This window comes from Adiantum capillus-veneris, chromosome 30, assembly GCF_014529385.1.
Source record: "Adiantum capillus-veneris isolate H3 chromosome 30, ASM1452938v2, whole genome shotgun sequence".
In the NCBI taxonomy this organism is placed as follows: domain Eukaryota; kingdom Viridiplantae; phylum Streptophyta; class Polypodiopsida; order Polypodiales; family Pteridaceae; genus Adiantum; species Adiantum capillus-veneris.
In genome coordinates, this window is record NC_140960.1 from 88,419,172 (window position 1) to 88,439,456 (window position 20,285).

A 20,285-nucleotide genomic window follows, 5' to 3' on the forward strand; every position below is an offset into this window, starting at 1 on the left:
GTTTGGTGAAATTCATCGGTTACAAATGTAGCTTGACGCAAGGAACTCAGTGCTAAGCCGCAATGGTAGAAGAAAATTCAATACTTGGAGGACATGCTGAAGGAAAAAAAGGAGGCAGGAGATTACTACAAAAAGAGAAATAAGGAGCTACAAGAGGAATATGAGGAATCAGAGACTAAGAACCCTAATCTGGTAGCTTAGAATAGATAATTGGCAAATGAGATTGAACAAAAGGCTGTAAAATTTGATTTAGTGATGAACCAACATCAGAAAAGAATAGATAGGGCATAACTAATGGATACGTTTATCAATCATTAGTGGATATCACTGAACTAGAGGGAACTTTGACTTTGATTTCAATACCTAGCTGCCAACATGAAAGGCAATCTCAAAATTGTGGCATCAGAGTATATTGTAGCATTGGTCAAATAGTTAATCATTGAGAACCTCCAAGAAGATCCCAACACTGACAATCAATCAAATTAGGATGATCATACTTTTGAGTAGAAAACCTAGAGAGAAGGGAGGATGATACCACTAACCCTAAAATAGCTCTACCTCACAAGAAAGATAATGATGATGATAACGATAATGATAATGATAATGATGAGCATGGTCAAGGGGAGCCACTACAACCAACAATACTGCTAGAGCTTTAAATCAACATGGGAATCATAGAGACATTCTAGATAAGCAAATAAAGCAACCAAACCACACTCAAAATCAAACTATTGATCAACAACCATCAGAATCAACATCAGGATCAAAAGGAATTAGTGAAAGTAGTCAAGGATAAAGGTATCCACATTGATGAATAATCAAACACCCAATCTAGTTCAAATCAATTCCTAAGTTTCAATGCTCAATTAAGGAAGAAAAAGAGGTTCCAAATCTGGGCTTATCTCAATGGTGAGGACACATATATTGATCTAGAAGCTTCGAGATGTTATATGTAGGAGCTAGAAGGATGGTGGCAGACTTGAAGGTTTAGAATTTTCATGGTCAACAAGGATTTTAGTTGCCCCCTCATCCCAAATGCTATACAAGTTCTGAGGGGAATACCCAAAAATGTATTTCTCAAGGAAATTGTGGATGCTAATCCACAAATCAAACAATTTTCCATAGTGAATATGCAAAGTTTGGGGCTATAGCTAAAGTTCTTACTAGAAAATAGAACACCTTATAAATGTATGAAGGAAGTAAGGGATCAATTGAAAGTGACCCTTCAGTAGATGCTAGCTGCTAGGTGTATTTTGGACCACATCAGCTATACTTGAGAATGAAGCATTCAACAATAAAGGAAGACCCACAAGGATTACACATAGAAAGCAAGAATAGTCATTAAAGCAACCATTTCATCTAGTCAAAATAATGAGGAAGATGATGATGGTAGAAAATGATACAATGATACATAACATGGAAATAGTTCAAGATTCACATGTTGATGTATGCTATGCATATGCATCAGGATGAGATTCCAAAAAAATTCCAATTATTTCCCCATGTACAATGAGCAAGATGATATACCAAATTACAAAAAGTGGAATGAACATACAAACGCTCTATGGGAGTGTTGGACGGGGAGCGACTCACACACCCATGAAGTGCATGCAAACACTACCTAGATCAACATAATGTCAATCGAGGACACAGATGACACGATAGGCACACGGAGGAAATCTCTTAAGCTTGTCAGGCTGAGACCATCCTACACATACAACACTCTGGAAGGCCAACTAAACCACAATCAAGAACCTCACTGCTCTCAACTACACCACCTAGCCACATACACACATACAGAAGGTAACTCACCTAATCATGCCAGAATCATACAAAACTGAAGGAACACCATCCCCTCACTAGGATACACCTGTCCCTAAGCTTCTACACTCAAAACCCTCACTCTAAACCCATCTGTGGAAAACGCGTAGGATGACAAAACAAAATTTTGAAAGTGCCCGAAACTGAAATTTATGAGTACCTATGTGTAGCTTATGTTGCCACGATTCTATAGACTACTAGCACGCAGAAAACAGACATCGTTTGATACAATTACGGCCACAAATAGCTCATAGATGCGTCGGCATGTGCACTTCGTCTCACGTGGGATACTTGGCGTTGTCGCGTAGCTCTCCTCGAGCCTACAGCAATGGTGCAGTCGGATCTCCAATGCGTTGAGCGAGCCGAGCGTAGCGGGAGGATGAAGCTCACACTCACTCTCTTTCTCTCTCACACACAGTAGACGGCAGCGCTAAAGTTTGATTATGATTAAAAGTCCTCTTTTACAAAATGACCTAGGTACCTTATATACTAAGGCTACCTTAGGTTTAACCAAAAATGGGTTTGAAGGGGTCAATTGGCTTTGTATTTACAATCTGGAAGTGCCATTGCACCCTGGCTTCTGAAACTAGAATAACTACTCATTACAAATGACGTTTATAGCCATAATCTGCAGCATTTCATAACTCGCAAAAGATAAGACTTTGGTACGAAACTTGAGTTATGTTGTGTTGTTGACCCAGCGGTCAACATTCCCCCCTTCCGCGTTCATGTTGTCCCCGACATGACCTGATTGTCGATGGTGATGTGGTCTTTGCTGTCGTTTTGTTGTTGGAAAGAAAGTATAGACTATAGCCTTTGCAGTAGCTTGTCTTATTCATCCAATCCGATGTACATAGTCTTCACACGATTCAGGAAAATCATAATTGATGACGAACTTTATGTCTTTCACATCCACGCTCCGAACTGCAGCATCTATTTCTGTCATTATAGGTCTACTGCCAGATCTAAATTCAAAAAGAACCCAATGTCGTTGTGAGCAGGATGAAAACACACACAGCGCCTCTATAATGACCCGACACACACTCTTGGGAAGATACACACACACACTATGGGGCACCACTCGGCTTACACAACACACCTCACCGAGACAGGGAACACACCTCTGGAGTGAGAGGAGAGAGACTATCCACTTGCCCACTCCACACAGACACACACACACACACACACCCAAAAAACTCAGCTCAAAAGAGGAGAATTTCTGATGTTTAGATACAATTGAGCTTGGGCCAACACCAATGGGGCAAATAGCTCACACAATATGGGTAAAAGAAGCTAGATACAATCACAAACTGGAGCAGAAACTTCGCTCATAGGAGAAACTTACACAGAAAAACAACAGGAAAAGAGTGAGAAATTTGGCAAAATGGACAGCGCCATCGCGTCCGGAACGGCCCAAAACCCCAGTCTACAATGTCAAAGTGCTCAAATCCGACCTCGGATGAGCAGTTTAGGGCCAAAACAGGCTCCAAAATGGGCAAAAACACACCTGCGGCTGTTCCTCCTCCCTTCTCCACGTTTTTTCTGGTCTTCTCTCTCTTTTTTCAGTTCCCACACTTAGCTTTATTACTTGGGCACCCTTGGCCTTTTAGATGACCTCAAACGGACCCCGAACAGGCCAAAAACTGACCTCGCAGTGCATAGTTGTCACCTTTTTGCATCATCCGCACACTTGGCACTCAGCTTTTTTCCAATAATGCATCTCGCCACCACGTGAAGTGGCCCCAAAAAGTGGTCCTAATGATGACCTTTCTGTGTAACTCTCACAAGAAAACACCCACGTTGTGTCCGTCCTCATCTGCGTGCAAATATTGACCTCGTTCGCCCTCCTGACGCCACTAGATGCCATCTGACGCACCTGCTGACCTCATGTCGTCGGCCCGTGGATAGCTTCCTCGAGAAGTTTTACACGCTATAAACTCCTCATTATTGTAGAAAAAACACAGTGGTACTGGTAATAGTGAAAATCGATGCACTATGTACCCCCTGTCCTACCTGTACACATGTGGGCCCCACATAACCACCTGGCTATGGAAATTGGGCAATCCTTTATTTGATGCACCATGCATGTACATGTACATATGCGCAATCCCTTGCTCCAAAAAACTCCTGACATAATTTTCCCATCCCCTAGCCTCCTAGATCATTCATGATCAGCAGCAGCAAAGAGAGATATGAGACTTGCCACATCACAGGTCTCCTCATCCTTCCACAACATTGCTTGCTCCACAGACAGCTCATCTTGCTCCACCATCATCAATCTAGCATGATACAATTTAAGACGCAATCCATTTACCCTTGACTTATGTAGAACACCATCCAGGTTAGCCAGCTGATATGTGCCATTTGGAAAACACTCCACTACCTTGAAAGGACCTTCCCACTTAATTTGAAACTTCTTTTGGAAGGTGTTGTCCAGCTTACTGTTGTAGCGCAAAACCAAGTCATGTTTCTTGATACCCTTACTTTTGACCTTTTCATTTATCTTTGTCAAAGCCTTATCCTGCATCTGCCCATAGTGCTCCAATGCGCTCATCCTATCCAACTAGACCTCTTGTAACTGCAAGAGCCTCTCTTTGAATGCATCACTAGGCGGCCCAAGCAACTTCTCTAACATCTTGACCGCAGGCAACTCTACCTCCACAGGCAATAGTGCTTCCTTTCCATACACCAAATGAAATGGAGTAAACCCAGTACCTGTCTTCACTGAAGTACGGTAAGCCCATAATGCACTAGGCAATTCCAAATCCCAATTCTTTCCTTGGTGCTCTGTCACTTTAGAAAGAATTTGTACCAACTCACCATTGAATCTTTCATTTAAGCCATTACACTGTGGGTAATAAGGAGTGGTATGCTGGTGCCTAATCTTCATCTTTGTGCATAAGAAGTCTAGCAGTTTAGCTCTAAATCCTGGCCCCTTATCTGAAAGTAGCTCTAATGGCACCCCAAACTTGCAACATATTTCATCATACACAAATTTTGCCACATCCTTTGCAGTGATCTGTTTTACTGCTATAGCCTCTGCCCATCTAGAAAGATAGTCCACTTCCGTCAAAATATAGCTTTTGCCCCTGCTTGTGATAGGTAACGGGCCTATTGCATCAATCCCCCACTTTTCAAACACATCAAACGCCATAATGGTTTTTCGTAGGTCTGGCTTCAACACTCTCTTCCCAAATGCTTGACACCTATTGCAAGACCTACACCAATGGTGAACATCCTTGTGCAAACTAGGCCATACATACCCCTCTTGCAAAATCTTATGCAAGGTGATCTTTAGAGCAAAATGGCCACCACAAGCGCCTTCATGATTCTCTTCCAACACTCTGTAAAGCTCCTCCCGCCAAGGTACACGTCTCAACACGAGATCAACCCCTTTCATGTATAAGACATCACCAATCAATTTGTACCTGTATGCTCTACGCACAAAGCCATACTTCTTAGACTTCTGAATCTCCTTTGGAATGATTCCTGTTAGCAAAAACTCCTCTTCTTGAGCCAAACTTTCCCGGCCATGATAAAGAGGTAAATTGGTCCTCAACACGAATAGCTCCCCAATCATGCCTTGAGCTGCTTCATGTGCCTCTCCATTTAGAGCAAGTTCAATGTGTCTGATGCTCCATGCTTCGAACTTTTTTAACAGGCCTTTAATTCTGAAGCACATTTCCTTCAATGAGGTGTTCTTGCTCTTCCACACACCCAGCACTTGCTTCACCACTAACAAGGAATCACCTTTTATGCTCAACCTTCGAACCCCATGCTTCAAACAAATGTGTAATCCGGCTTCCAATGTAGCATATTCAGCCTCATTGTTACTATGTGCATCCAATTTGAACCCTCTCTTGCATACTAGCTTCCCCTCTGGATCATAAAGTGATATACCCCCTGAAGCTGCATCATGGCTCTTTCTGTATGAACCATCAAAGAACAGCACATGTGCATTGCTGATCTGTGGCACTTCTTCAACTACCTTTCTCACCACCTCTTCCTTAACAATAAGGGGATTCTCCTTGTAGGTCAACAAATCAGCTAGGGTAGCCCTTGTACTATCTTCCACTAGAAAAGAGAACTCAAACTCTTGCAGCTCAATTACCCATTTCTTCACCACATTTGACATGTTAGTACCATTAATTAACTATGGCAAAAATGCATAACTCGTCAAGAAAACAAAAGGCCGTGGTAGCAAGTAATGACGAAATCGTCGACAAGCAAATATTACACTGGCCATCACTAGCTCTACTTCCGATAACTTTCTCTCCGCTACCAACTTCACTCGGCTTGCACAATACACTGGCCTCATATAATGGCTGCCCTTCCCCTTTTGCAATAGCATGGCTCCAATGGCATCATCCCCTACTGATGGATTTACATAAAAAACTTTCTCCCAATCAGGAGCCTGCATGGCTGACAACCCCCCTAACACCTCTTTCACCTCTTGAAACACTTCTTCACACTTGTCATCCCATTGCAATGGATCATGCTTTGCCACTTGCTGTAATGGATAAAGAAGCTGCGAAGACAATGGAATAAACCGTGCCATGTACTTCACTTTGTGTATAAAGGTTGCCAATTGCTTCGTACTCATAGGTGATGGAAGAAGAATAATAGACTTAACCTTGTATGGATCAGCCTCAATGCCATTTTCTGACACCATGTGGCCCAATAACTTCACCCTTGGCTGTGCTAGATGACATTTCTTTGGATTTAGTTGTCCTCCACATTCATCATATCGAGCGAATACCATCTGCAGCTTCTCATGGTGATCAGCCCTACTGCTATAGACACAGAAGTCATCCATAAAAGCTTTAACACAACTACCAATGAATGGTTCCAACACCCAATTTGCTCTCTCTTGATAGAAGGAAGGTCCATTTGACAACCCAAATGGCAATACTATGTAGCAATAGCAGCCCCATGGCGTAATAAAAGTGGTCTTTGTGCGGTCTTTAAGAGCAATCTTCAATTGAAAATAGCCTGAAAAACCATCACACACACTGTACCTCTCATAACCTGCCACTGAATCCAAGATCTGATCGATGAATGGAAGAGGATATGGGTTCTTCTTAGCGGCTGCGTTTAAGGGTTTAAAATCTACACAAATTCTCCACTTCCCATCCTTCTTTGGACTGACTACAACTGGACTCACCCATTCTGTGGTCTCCACTGGAACTATGAACCCTGCCTTCAATAACTTGTCCACCTCTACCCTCAAGGCTTCCATTTTCTCTTGACCCATCCTTCTTAGCCTTTGCCGCACTGGCTTAGCACCTTCTTTCAGCTCTATATGCATCTCTTCACCCTTGAACCCTCTGATCTCTTCATATGAAGTAATGAACAAATCAGGAAAACTAGCCAGCATATGCAAAAATATATCCTTCTCCATAGCTGAGAGGTCTCCACTAATCATTTGCGTCATTAATTCCTGCTTCTTTGACAACTCAACTTTGGTTTTCATCAGCCCTTCAATCACTTCATAAGGCCCTTCACTTTCATCTTCAACTTCCTTCGCAAATGCGACTAAACCACACTCCTGGATTTCTTTATCCATCAAAAGAAATGCAACATCAGCATCCTCATCACTGCTGGTAGTGCTATCACTGTCCTCATCTGTCACCGTGGAAGAGTCTTCATCACTAGACTCATCCTCATCTTCATAAAGCTCCTCTAATCGTTTCCTTGTGTCCATATTATAAATCTTCTTGGTACCTATCTTTCCATAGAGGCTAATCGTACCATGTCGCCAATCTTGAACAGCTCCCACTGCACGTAACCATGGTCTTCCCAGTATAATAGGATATGCTCCCAACCCTGCTGGCATCACATGAAAATCAACCACTGCCTTTGCATCATATGCCTCCACTTCTAAGCTCTTTACAACACCTAAGCATTTTACTTTTTGATGGTTTGCCAATCTGATCCGAAAACCTGACACCCCAGCCACTGTGAGACCCATCTTCTCAACGCATGAGTGTGTTATGACGCATATTTGGGCTCCGCCATCCACATAACCTTGTCCCAAATTTTTCCTTTTATGCCACAGATCTACTATTGGACAAATGTCTGGTAGCTCGTCCATTGCCAACACCTTTACTGAACCTCTCTCTGTCTCTTTCTCCATTGGGTTAACCATCCTCTTCCACTGTCGCTTTAGCTTAGGCACCATCTCTATAAGTTGCCCAAAAGTAACATCTACCTTCCTGCTCGTCAGATCCTCCTTCAAGTCATAGCTTAATTGCCCATCCCCCAGTGGAAAATCTGAAACATGAAACTTTCGACGAGCTCTCCTTTTCCTCTTGGCCTTGACATCCTCGCCTTCATGGCTCTTTCCATTCTTCTTGCTAGGACCTGGGACACTTCTTCCTTCCTTTTCCTCTGTCGTCCTCTTCCCAATAGGCATCACTAATGTATCCTCTAGCTTTGATGCCTTCTCCAAGGTGACTACACTTAGCACTTTTGTCTTTCCCTTTTCCTCCTGGGTTAATCCGCTGGTTCCTTCGTCTCCCTTAATTTCGATGCCATAATCATTTGACCTAGTTAGCACCTGTCTTGGCAATGGATACATGTCTCCCCCCATCCTTGGTGGCTTATCACATTGCGGGTTGATGTGACCCAACTCTCCACAATTATAACATGTGGGCGTCTGCCTCCAAAACCTACCATTGCTTTGTCCAACACCATTCCTAGGCCTTTCTTCACCTCCTGGCTGATTTGCAAACCTCCCTCGACCTCGATTATTTCCCACTTGACCTAGCATGTTTAGGCTGAGATTCTTCATCAAATCTACCATTTGCCTCATGTCTTGCCTTAGCCCATCATCTTGCACTGCTGTAGTGACCACTGCTGGCATAACCTGAGTAGTAACAGGAACCACTGGTTCATGATGAACCCCTGACATGCGACCTTGTAAAGAATCCATAGGCTGAAATTCAGACCTCATGGGCAAAGGCTCCACTCCTAACTGGCTCATTTTCCTCAGCTTCCACTCTTTGTTCCTTGCTACCTCTAGTGCATCTTCATATGTCCTAGGCTTCTTTAGCTCCACTCTCCAACATATATTCTCCCAAAGACCAGCTAAGAACCTGTCCTTCTTCATCATGTCAGGCGGGGGTACCTGTGGTGCTAAAGCCTTGCACATTCGCTCCCATGCCAATGAAAACTTACGTATGTACACATCTACTGGCTCACCTTCCTTTTGCACCAAAGCCTGTACTTCTTGCCACACCTTGTCAGGATCTTCTATCTTCACAAACTCCACTTCCAACCCATGTCGTAGATTGTCCCAAGTCAACCTTACAGGTGGATCAGCCATACGCAACTCCTCTCCAAATGCTTTAGACCAAACTCGTGCATCACTCTTCAAACAAATTTGGAGAAGGCGTAACATTTGCGTAGGGTCATGAATCTGGTTGCTAATGCAGGCAACCTCCATCTTTTCCAGAAATTCTTCCACATCTTCATCACTTCTTCCATGAAACTCCGGATAAGAGAAAGCCATGACTACCCAAATTATGACGCTTTGAGAACCCCTTCGAACACACGTGCAAGAACCCAAAACTTTTCACTACCCAATCCCCAGAAACTTCAATGGAGCTCAGCTTTAGATAAGGACAAACACATGCACATCAAATGAGTTTTCATAGTTAATCATCGGAATGACAACAAGCAAAGGACATTCCAGGATCTCTCTCAATCTTCTTGGCCCAAACATAAAGACTATGCGCTGCTGGAAAAAGATCTTCCTGGACACATGAACATTAATTTGAATTCTTTGTAGTTATATGAAAAGGAGTGAACTGAGGGCCATTTTGATCATCCATTAAAGCCAACCATGAAGCTCCCAAGAAGGCACACCTCACTCAACCTCTGATTTTGCCAAAATTTCAGCAGCATAACAGCATAAATGGCTCAAAATACCAAAAAACCAGCCATCATAACTTGGAAAAATTTTGGCAGAGTTTCCCCAGAAATAGAGCAGTAGGAACCCAAAATATAGACTGTATATGTATGCATAAGCTGTCAACAATAGAACTCGAGCATCAAGTAGGACTCACTAGTACATAGCCTATGGCAAGGTCACAAAAAGGGTGCTCCAGCTACCTGTATCACCGAAAGGATCTCTACATTTGAGAATCCCCCAGCTCAATAAAAACCTCACGCTATCGACCCTCACACGAAGGCTAATGCAAATCGCGTATAGTCAAGTCTCAGAAATGACTATCTTCCAGACCAAGTCTCAAAAATGGCTGGGACTGCCAAATAAAACCAAGTATGGCTCCACAAATGCATACAATGGCAGTTTCCACAAGTAACGTACAATCCAGCAGACAATGCGCTCAAATAGGCACCAAGTGATGCATACCCACAACCACTGCAAGTGACATCACTGCTAGTATATCACTGTACTCCAGCTACCTGTACCTGTGTGAATCACTTGTACCTGTACCTTTCCCTGTAACCTGTAACCTGTAACCTGTAATCCCAAATCTCGAAGCTTGAAGCTCGAAGCAGAAGGTACTCGAAGAAGATCCTCCGTGGGGGCGCCAATGTCGTTGTGAGCGGGATGAAAACACACACAGCGCCTCTATAATGACCCGACACACACTCTTGGGAAGATACACACACACACTATGGGGCACCACTCGGCTTACACAACACACCTCGCCGAGACAGGGAACACACCTCTGGAGTGAGAGGAGAGAGACTATCCACTTGCCCACTCCACACAGACACACACACACACACACACACACCCAAAAAACTCAGCTCAAAAGAGGAGAATTTTTGATGTTTAGATACAATTGAGCTTGGGCCAGCACCAATGGGGCAAATAGCTCACACAATATGGGTAAAAGAAGCCAGATACAATCACAAACTGGAGCAGAAACTTCGCTCATAGGAGAAACTTACACAGAAAAACAGCAGGAAAAGAGTGAGGAATTTGGCAAAATGGACAGTGCCATCGCGTCCGGAACGGCCCAAAACCCCAGTCTACAATGTCAAAGTGCTCAAATCCGACCTCGAATGAGCAGTTTAGGGCCAAAACAGGCTCCAAAATGGGCAAAAACACACCTACGGCTGTTCCTCCTCCCTTCTCCACGTTTTTTCTAGTCTTCTCTCTCTTTTTTGAGTTCCCACACTTAGCTTTATTACTTGGGCACCCTTGGCCTTTTAGATGACCTCAAACGGACCCCGAACAGGCCAAAAACTGACCTCGCAGTGCATAGTTGTCACCTTTTTGCATCATCCGCACACCTGGCACTCAGCTTTTTTCCAATAATGCATCTCGCCACCACGTGAAGTGGCCACAAAAAGTGGTCCTAATGATGACCTTTCTGTGTAACTCTCACAAGAAAACACCCACGTTGTGTCCGTCCTCATCTGCGTGCAAATATTGACCTCGTTCGCCCTCCTGACGCCACTAGATGCCATCTGATGCACCTGCTGACCTCATGTCGTCGGCCCGCGGATAGCTTCCTCGAGAATTTTTACACGCTATAAACTCCTCATTATTGTAGAAAAAACACAGTGGTACTGGTAATAGTGAAAATCGATGCACTATGTACCCCCTGTCCTACCTGTACACATGTGGGCCCCACATAACCACCTGGCTATGGAAATTGGGCAATCCTTTATTTGATGCACCATGCATGTACATGTACATATGCGCAATCCCTTGCTCCAAAAAACTCCTGACATCGTTTAACTTTCCTCTTATCATCATGGATAGAGAAAGCTCCATCCATCATTTGCTCCAGCAAATCTGTCAATTAGGAGTATTTGTGATTCTCAGAAACAACTTCTACAATCTATAGAATTGAGTGATTGGCTTTCTGATCTTGTGAGCCAATGACAACTTTGTAAGGATTTTGTAGAAATTGTATGGCTAAACCTTTAACTTCTTTAGGCCAATTTGCACTCCAATGCAAAGTCTGTCTGTCAGGCCAAATCCAGGACTTAATTATTCGAATTTGAGGTTCAAAACCCTGCCGAGCATTCGATGTGCATTATCAAGGACAAGCTTTTGAGATCCTCTGATTACCCTTATGTCTGCTCTTTGTCATTGAGGACTTCTTTGTTCTTGAGTTATGTTGTTTGTGTTGTCTGCAGCTTTGTCATTGTAGGTCATTCTTCGACTCGCCATTGAGGAGAAGTATGCTATGATTTGCAATTGGTGCTCCAATACATTTGTCAATTGATTTGAGTAGCATTTCCTTATTTTTGAGGTAGAAGGAATATGTACAAGAGGATGGTGATTGGTGTCTTTAGATTAGGGTCTAAAACCTGGATGACCAAAGGGAAAAAACCCGGTGGAAAAAAAAATGCCTTTGGTATACGCTCTTATTGGAGTTGAGCAGTTGAACGTGAAGTACATGTTCATGAAAGGTGAGTGCTTGGGTGAAACACGGAAAGAGTGCCTGATGCAAGTGCCAATTATGAGACACTCTATATGCATATGAGAAATTTATCAACAAAAGCATGCAATGTGAAAGAAGGAGATGATGGGTGTTTCGAGGAATAAATGTAGCATGTGTGACATCAAAATATGTCTCAATAGCTTCCACCTTTCCAAGAAGGGTTTTCGATGTAGAAGTTTCTCCACTCGTATCTCACTGTGCTCAGTACGTGAGTGTCTTTTGGACCTTCTTCTTCACTTCACCAGACTTAAGTACTTAGACTTCGACTCTTTTGCTCACCTATACCAACATGAGCGACACAACGTAAATATGCTCAACTCTTCCAGCTTGAGCAGTACCTATAATAGCTAAGACGCTTAGACCACAGAGAATATTACTTGAAGCTTTGGGACTAACACCTCACTCATTTTGTGGCTTAGCTACTCGACTCTGACTTGTATGACTTGTCGGTTGCCTGTTGACACTGCTTTGTGACAAGTTCTTCGGCTGTTGTAGTGGCTGCTGAGACATACTTCGTGAAGTTTCATCGTTTCCCTTAATTTTCTTCTCTTTGTAGTACTCAGGCCTCTTGTCAGTCTTTTCTTCATGTGGATTATGGATTTTTTTTAATTTTTTCTTAATAATAAACAAAGAAAATCTTTAAAAAAACTTAACAAAAGAAAAATCATTCAAATAGAAATCTAAATGCTATGTACACTATACACATGTCCCTAGGGGGCTCATATATGGATTTTGTCCCCATACTCCTCTGTAACACTACTATGAGGGCATATACTCTAAATTTTGTCAAAAAATTATCACAATAAAACACAAAATTCAATGCATCTCACAAAACATTGCCCTCTAATAGTGATAATGTTAGGTCCGCATTCAGAATGCCTCCCCCCTTCCTATTTGGAGTCATCCTTTACGATAGGGTATCGCAAAGGGTATGTGTTGTGCTTGGGCAATTAAAAGTTGTGCCTATGCAGGCCTTGTAATGTAGCCCTATTATGCATACACAGTCAATGCATGGAAAAGATTTATGTTGTGCAAGATGTGGGTATAAGCAATTTGCTTATTGGAATTTGTTGGCGAGGCTTCCTATTCTAAGCAATGTAATGGTCTTTGAAGCTCCTGTATCGTTGCTTGATTGAAGCGACTTGCTCTCTTCTAACTGTACTGTAATCGTAGGAAGAATTGTAAGAATTCAAGCGGCGATGCACTGACAGCAGTTTTGTTGTTCTTCTTTGGGACCCATTTCTTTGCGATTATTGGTTGTTTTCTTGCTGGCTCTCGTTTGGGAACCCATACTTGCCCATGCTTCGTTTTTGTTTGAAGAGACTTCTTTGGGATCCACCTTTTTGTTGTGTGAGTCATCAGTGGTCTTTGCTTCAGCCCTTGTATGCTTGGTTGGTGACGGGATTCAGGCTTTGAAAGTTGATACTATGGTTGTTTTGGAATCCAAATGAATTCCTGACTTTTTTGTGCTTGAATCAACTTCTTTGGAGCCCAAACCTAGGTTGTGAAAGCTTGCGACTTTGTGGTATTCTTACCCGTTCGTGCACACTTTCCTTGTTTTTGTTTTGGTGTTGGATCTTGTGATTTGTCATTAGAGATCTTTGTCTTCTTGATCCATATCTGTTTTTGGCCGATCTGGCTTTTTGGTATCCAGATTTGTCGAGCTTTTTGGCTTTGAATTGTTGTCCTGTTCTTTTGACCTATCATGGTTGTTGCTGAAGGGGTTGGTGATAGTGATGGCCTGAGTTGATGATAGGGGATGCTGTAAGATTCATCACTATCGCTACTATCCTCAGCAAGGTTGACTTCTTGTACTTTCCCTTGATTTTTTGGCTAGTAGTGGAAAGTTACTGTCTGTCTACTCGTGGGTGGTAGTTTCTTGGAGAACTTTTCTAGCCCATTGATTAGAGCATTGTTAGCTCGTTACTCTAGTCGTATTCCTCCTAGCTGAGTCTTTGCATCCTTATTAGGATCCATGTATGAGGATGCTTGTGGTGGCTGTGTCTTCACCGAGGACTTTGGAATCCACTTTTGATGCACTTTATTCGTGTAGCGATGACATTGATTCCTGGGCCGTTGATCTTCTTGAAGCTCGAAGTGTTCTACAGAGTCATAGAACTCGTCGTCTTCTTCATCTTTTGATTATCCAAATTTCTTTGTTTGATCCTTATTTCGAGAGCTTGTTGATGTCTGGTTCTCTTCGTTTTCCTGGATTACACTCACTGCAAAATAAGGAACGACATCATAGCCATTTTCATCACAAAACTTTGTTGTGGGAGCATCCTCCACGGCGCACACGTCTAGAGTAGCCAAGATGTGTTCCCATCCAAAAGGCTCTAACTCTTCTTCAGGAAATGGTTTTGGGATATAGTCCTTATCCTCTATAACCCGCTCTAGGATACATTCCTCACGTTTCAAGCTACCACATTGTGAAGCTCCACACATCCACAGTTCTTTAGGCTTACCTAACCAAGTTGGAAGTTTTGATCCTGCTACTGTGGCGGAATCAAACTCCTCAACCGGTGTTCTCGTCACATCCCTATAGCTATGGTCCCTCAAGTTTATCTTTGTTATGGTTTCCATATGTCTCAGGTATATATGGTCATAACCCCAATATTGGACCATTTTCAATTGTCGCATGAATGGTCTTCCCAGAATGATGTCATAGTTGTTCTTCTTGCCAAAGTCAACAACAACAAAAGTGTGTTCATATTCAATGCCACAAGAAGTAACAAGTACTTTTTCTAGCAGTCCTAGGGGCTTTTCCTTGTGTCCGTCTGCAAGCTGCAGGGTCATTCGTGTGGATATCAAGGCAGGTTTTCCCCATTTTTTCCAAACCTCTTTGGTTGCAATGGCCACACCAGCTCCACTGTCAAGGATTGCCATGGTTTTTACACCATTGAATTCCAAAGGAAGTGTGGTGTTTCCATCTTCATTTAGTTGAGGCATTTCAAGCTCTTTGATGCCTTCCTCGATTTGAGTCATTGGGGTTCTTACACCAAATTTCTCTAGACATTTACCCACATTAGCCCACATGTTTGGTCTTATTTTGAGCAACTCAGCTAACATTATTGTACAGGTGACTGGGGTAGATAGAATATCTACTAGCCCCTTTGAATCGATGGCCTTGTTGGGAGACAGTCTCTGTGATGGGACTGCAACAACATCTAACTTGGTCTCGTACTCTCCCATGTAGGACGGTAGTGTTCTTAGCGAATGGGGTTGACTATCCATAGATTGTACAGATCCTTTCTCGCCCCAATACGATTGCATTTCTAGATTCATTTGAGATCCAGTCTCAAATTCCTCTATTGGTGGTAGAAACACTCCTCGTTCATCACCAGTCTTGTCTACTCGTCTTCTTAGGTCATCGGCTTCATTGGCCTCTCTAACATGTTTCCACAATTCGTCAAGACCATCTACCTCTTTACAATCCTCATTTATAGCTTGGTGAAATCCCTCGGAAGAGTTATCCGTGGTATTCAGCACTATCCTTGGTTCTAATGCTGGGTCTTTGACGTTTGGTCTGTGATCATGACTAGAATCTGGCTCTTTTAGTTCCTGGTTTGGTGGGATTACTTGTGTAGGCATGACACGGATCACATCCTCAGGTTTTGCAACTGGTGGTTCTAGTAAATCTTGGGCTGTTTGAATCATTTTTTTGCACATTTCAAACCTTTGCTTTTCTAGTTCCATATAGGGATATGTCATCCACCTGTGTTCTTGGGTTTGGTTGTTTTTGAGCCTCGCATCATAGGCTTTCAAGAGGGCATCTAATGTCTCATTAACCTTCTCTGCCAACACAGATCCTCCTGAGCTAGCACTTCTCGGTTTCTCATCCGTGGATGGTTCTTCTAGAGGTTTAACCATTTGTGTAAGAGAAGGTGCCTCCTTTTCCTCATGTTGTTTTATCTTCTCCTGAGCTTTGGTAAGATTCTCAGCTAGGGATTTTTGCTCTCGTTCCCTGCGTGCTTTCATCCTAGTCTTTCTAGCTTTCCAACTATTTCGTTTGCTCTTGGTTTTCTGACTAGGTGCGTCTGTCTTTGGTCCATCATCTGTCTTTGGACTCATGTCACTTTTCGTGTTCTTTGTCTCTGGATTCTCATCAGCTTTCTTTTGAGCTTGTGCTCTCGTAACCACTTGAACTGGTACGGCATTTTCATTTTCCGAGCTACTAGGTAGCTGAACAATCCCTGATACGTTTGTCGTGATTTTCCTGATTTGGTTTGGTTTTTTCGGGCAATCAGGGATCAAGTGAGTGATGCCACACTCAAGACAATAGGCATTTACTTCAGTGATCTCCGTATGAGGACATTGTTTGACCAAGTGGTTGTCACGACTTTTGTGACAATCTGTCTCTAGTTGAGGAGATTCTTTTAGCATTTCCTCTTGGCTATAAGCAAGATTTGACCTAGATAAGCCGCTATTTGCAATGAATCGCAATGTCCTTTCGTCCATTTCATACCTTCTTTCTTTCGACTGAAACCCAGGAGGTGGAGGTTGTACCGGCCTCACCACTCCATGTGTTTCTCTCACATTTTGTTGCTCCGAAGGGTAGTACTCACTTTGGTTGCTATACCACATTGTAGCGGGTATTGGTGTTGGTTTATTTGATGCTTCCATCATTGGCATGTATCTAATGTCTACCTGCATTCTAGCACCTGGCAGCGGAGGTTGTTGTCCTAAGACAAGATGTGGCCTTAAAACTCCTATTGGTCTTGGCGCATTCCCCGTAATGTATCTAGGTGGAGTAGGTGCTTCTGGAACAGGTTGTACATACCTCTCCCTAGCATTTTCCATGCTATAATAGCACTCTTCCCCCGTATGGTTCGTCCATTTTCTCTCAATTTCACACCACTTCGGCTCTCCCGAATCAGACCTTACAAGAGGAATCAACCTCTTGACCAAGTCGTCGATAAGCTTTTCTTGATCAATAGGTGCCGTTGGCTTCGCAATGGACTCACTTATCTGTGAAACACTGTGCTGAGAGGATGTTTCATCTCCTTGACTCTTTAAGTCCTTTTCTTTGTATGCCTCACAGTTATCCACTAGATAAAGAGCTTCTTTGATCAACTCGTTTAGCGTCATCCTCCTTATCATATGCAGATCCTTCTGAAGGCCCGCATGTCTCATTCCCTGGATAAAGATCAGCATCAGTCGTGCTTGCGTAGGTAATTCCACTCTCGGACAGAGCTTAACATATCTCTTGAGCCGTAATGATGCTTTGCGTACTGACTCATTCTCTTTCTGTTTGAATCTATGGATTTGTGAGACCGTGTTGTGAGCAATGCCTTTTGGCGAGAATTCTTCAATAAACTCCTCAAAGAGCTCATCTAGGGTCTCAAAATCCCATTTTTCCGCCGAGTCGAACCATGTAGCTGCATCATCTTCTAGAGTCAATCCAAATCCCGCAAACTATGTCGCAAAATCTGAAACTTCCTCTGCTCTAATCACTCTTCTAAAAGCCGCTACGTGATCTCTCGGATCTTTATCTCCGGAGTATTTTCTGTTTACCCATTTCTGGACTTGGGATGGTCTAACTCGTCGATTGTCTACAAGTCTAACCAGAGACTCTCCCAATCCTTCTCTCCTTATCGCTCTTGAAGGGAATCCTGGTGCCTCTCTTCTTGGAACTCCTATAGGAATTCTCATGTTTGGTGGAGGCATTTGTGGTCCTTCATTGACCAAATATCCACCTCTTTCTAGTACAGTCTGTAGATTTGTGCTTTCTACAACTCTGTATTCTCGTCCATACTTGTCGACAACTATAGATATACATTGACAGTCGACTCCGTATGTGTAGACATATAAGAGCTTGTAATCCGTTATCTCTTCTAGGTATGGATCTGCGCACCTATAAAGATTGACCTCATTGTCGTCAATGTATCTATATAGTCCTTCACTCTCATGACCAATCATCCAAACTCTCTCAACAGGATGGGTCTTTATCAATTGCAAGTTTGGAAGATCCATTGTGGGAGGATATTCCTCTATCGTCGGGATCTCCAAGCTTGTGTAAGCTGCGTTTGAATCTAGGGTAGACATGATTTCTGGGCTTAAGATCCTTTGCTTGGTTCAAGTAGACTTAGTCCACTGTGTTCAAGTGCTTTGGTTAGGGAAAAGTTGAAACTATGTCCAAAACCGCAACCGTTTCGTCACAATTCTCGCAAATTGTCGCTTTCAGACACCCCTGACTTCCGGATGAATTTTGAGGCCTTAAACAATGTTTTTTTCAAAGTTGAACTAAATGGTTGCCATGGGCATGCATTTAGTTCAAGTTTTGCTCTAAGATCTGTAGAGCCGCTCTCAGGCTACGTTTTGATATAAAAACTTTTCCGATCCGATACCGTTTGTGAAAGTTATGGCCAAAATAGTGAAATGCAGTTTAGAATGGTCAAAATGAGTCCAAATTCAATTCTGAAAAAAGATTTGGGATCTCTGTGAGACTGTGAACAGTCATGTATGGTCAAAAGTACAGTTGGACCCTAAAACTGGCCTAGAGACATCCTATGCGTAGGATGTCTATATGCTCAGAATTGAACAAAATTTGGTCTAGAGACTCCCCTTAAGTCCAGCAACACAATGGGATTCTCAGAATTTCATTTGGATTTAAAAATGGCCTTGAGACATCCTATGCGTAGGATGTCTTCTTGCTCAGAATGATTTGAAATTTTCACCCCAGCTTCTCCTTGATGTGCTGATCACTGTGGTATGCTCAGAATTTTGTTTGGAGTCCTAAATCAAGCTAGAGACATCCTACGCGTAGGATGTCTTTTTGCTCTGTTTCAGCTCAAACTTGCATTGTAGCTTCCCCTTGATGTGCTTAACTCACAGCTATTTTTACTTTTTGATTCTGACACCTATAGGTTGGTCAAATGATCAAGAATCTGTTCCAAAAGCCTGATGTCTGTTCTGTTGAATTCCTAAGTCAAATCAACTCCAAATTGGACCAAATTTGCCTAGGAGGCTTGCCTAAGGCTATATGACAGCATGGTATGGTCACAGTAGAATTTTGGCCTCTAAATCATGCCTTAGACATCCTACGCGTAGGATGTCTTTTTGGCCTTTTTGACCCCAGACTTGTCCCACAACTTCCCCTTGATGTCAGCAACCCAATGCTATGCTTAGATTTAAGTTTGGATGTCAAAAGACCCCCAAAACTAGCTATTCTTGCCTTTTTCAGTCAAAAGTGCTAAAGTCCGCTCAATCTTCCCTTTCACTGACCCAAATGAGATGAAATTTATCACATGCACTCAATACAACATTTAGAACATGCCTATGGAGTCATCCTATGGTTTGGTCTCAAAATTAGGCCTTGGACACAATTTGGGTAGGATGTCTGGTAATTCTCGTCTTTTGGCTTTGATCTGTCAAAATTTGGTCAAATTTCCACTTTCCAGGTGAAAATAGGGTAAAACCTACCTTCTAAACACACTGGTAACCTCAGAATTTCAAAATTTCCACCATATCACCTTGTAGACATCCTACACGTAGGATGTCTACTGCTGATTTTTTGAGACTGAAGAGTTCCTAATGCTTCCTTATGCTCTTAACAAGTGCAAGTATGCTTCACAATTGCAAAAACATGCAAAAATCACTCAATTTAAGCCTTTTCTGAAATTTTACGTTTTCTGACTCCGCCTTTTGGCTTTTGGTCAACAAAAATAGGGAAAAACACCCAAGTCAATATGTTACTAGGGTAAAACCTACCCTCTGAACACACTGGTAACCTCAGTTTCCCCAAATTCCCTGCCAAAAGTGCCCTGGAGACATCCTACGCGTAGGATGTCTACTGATGAAATTTTTGGCAGAATTCATCCACAGGCCTCCCCAAGTCTTGAGCACTACTTTTCAAGCATTCCTAGCAGTTTTTATGCAAAATTGTGCTCAGAATCTTAAGTTTCTTGTTTTTGCATTTTTGACGCTCTGTCTTTGGTCTTTTGGGTATCAAGAGTTGGTCAAAACTCTAGTTTCAATGTATACTTAGGGTAAACCCCCCCTTCTGAACACACTTGTGCAGTCACAATTTTC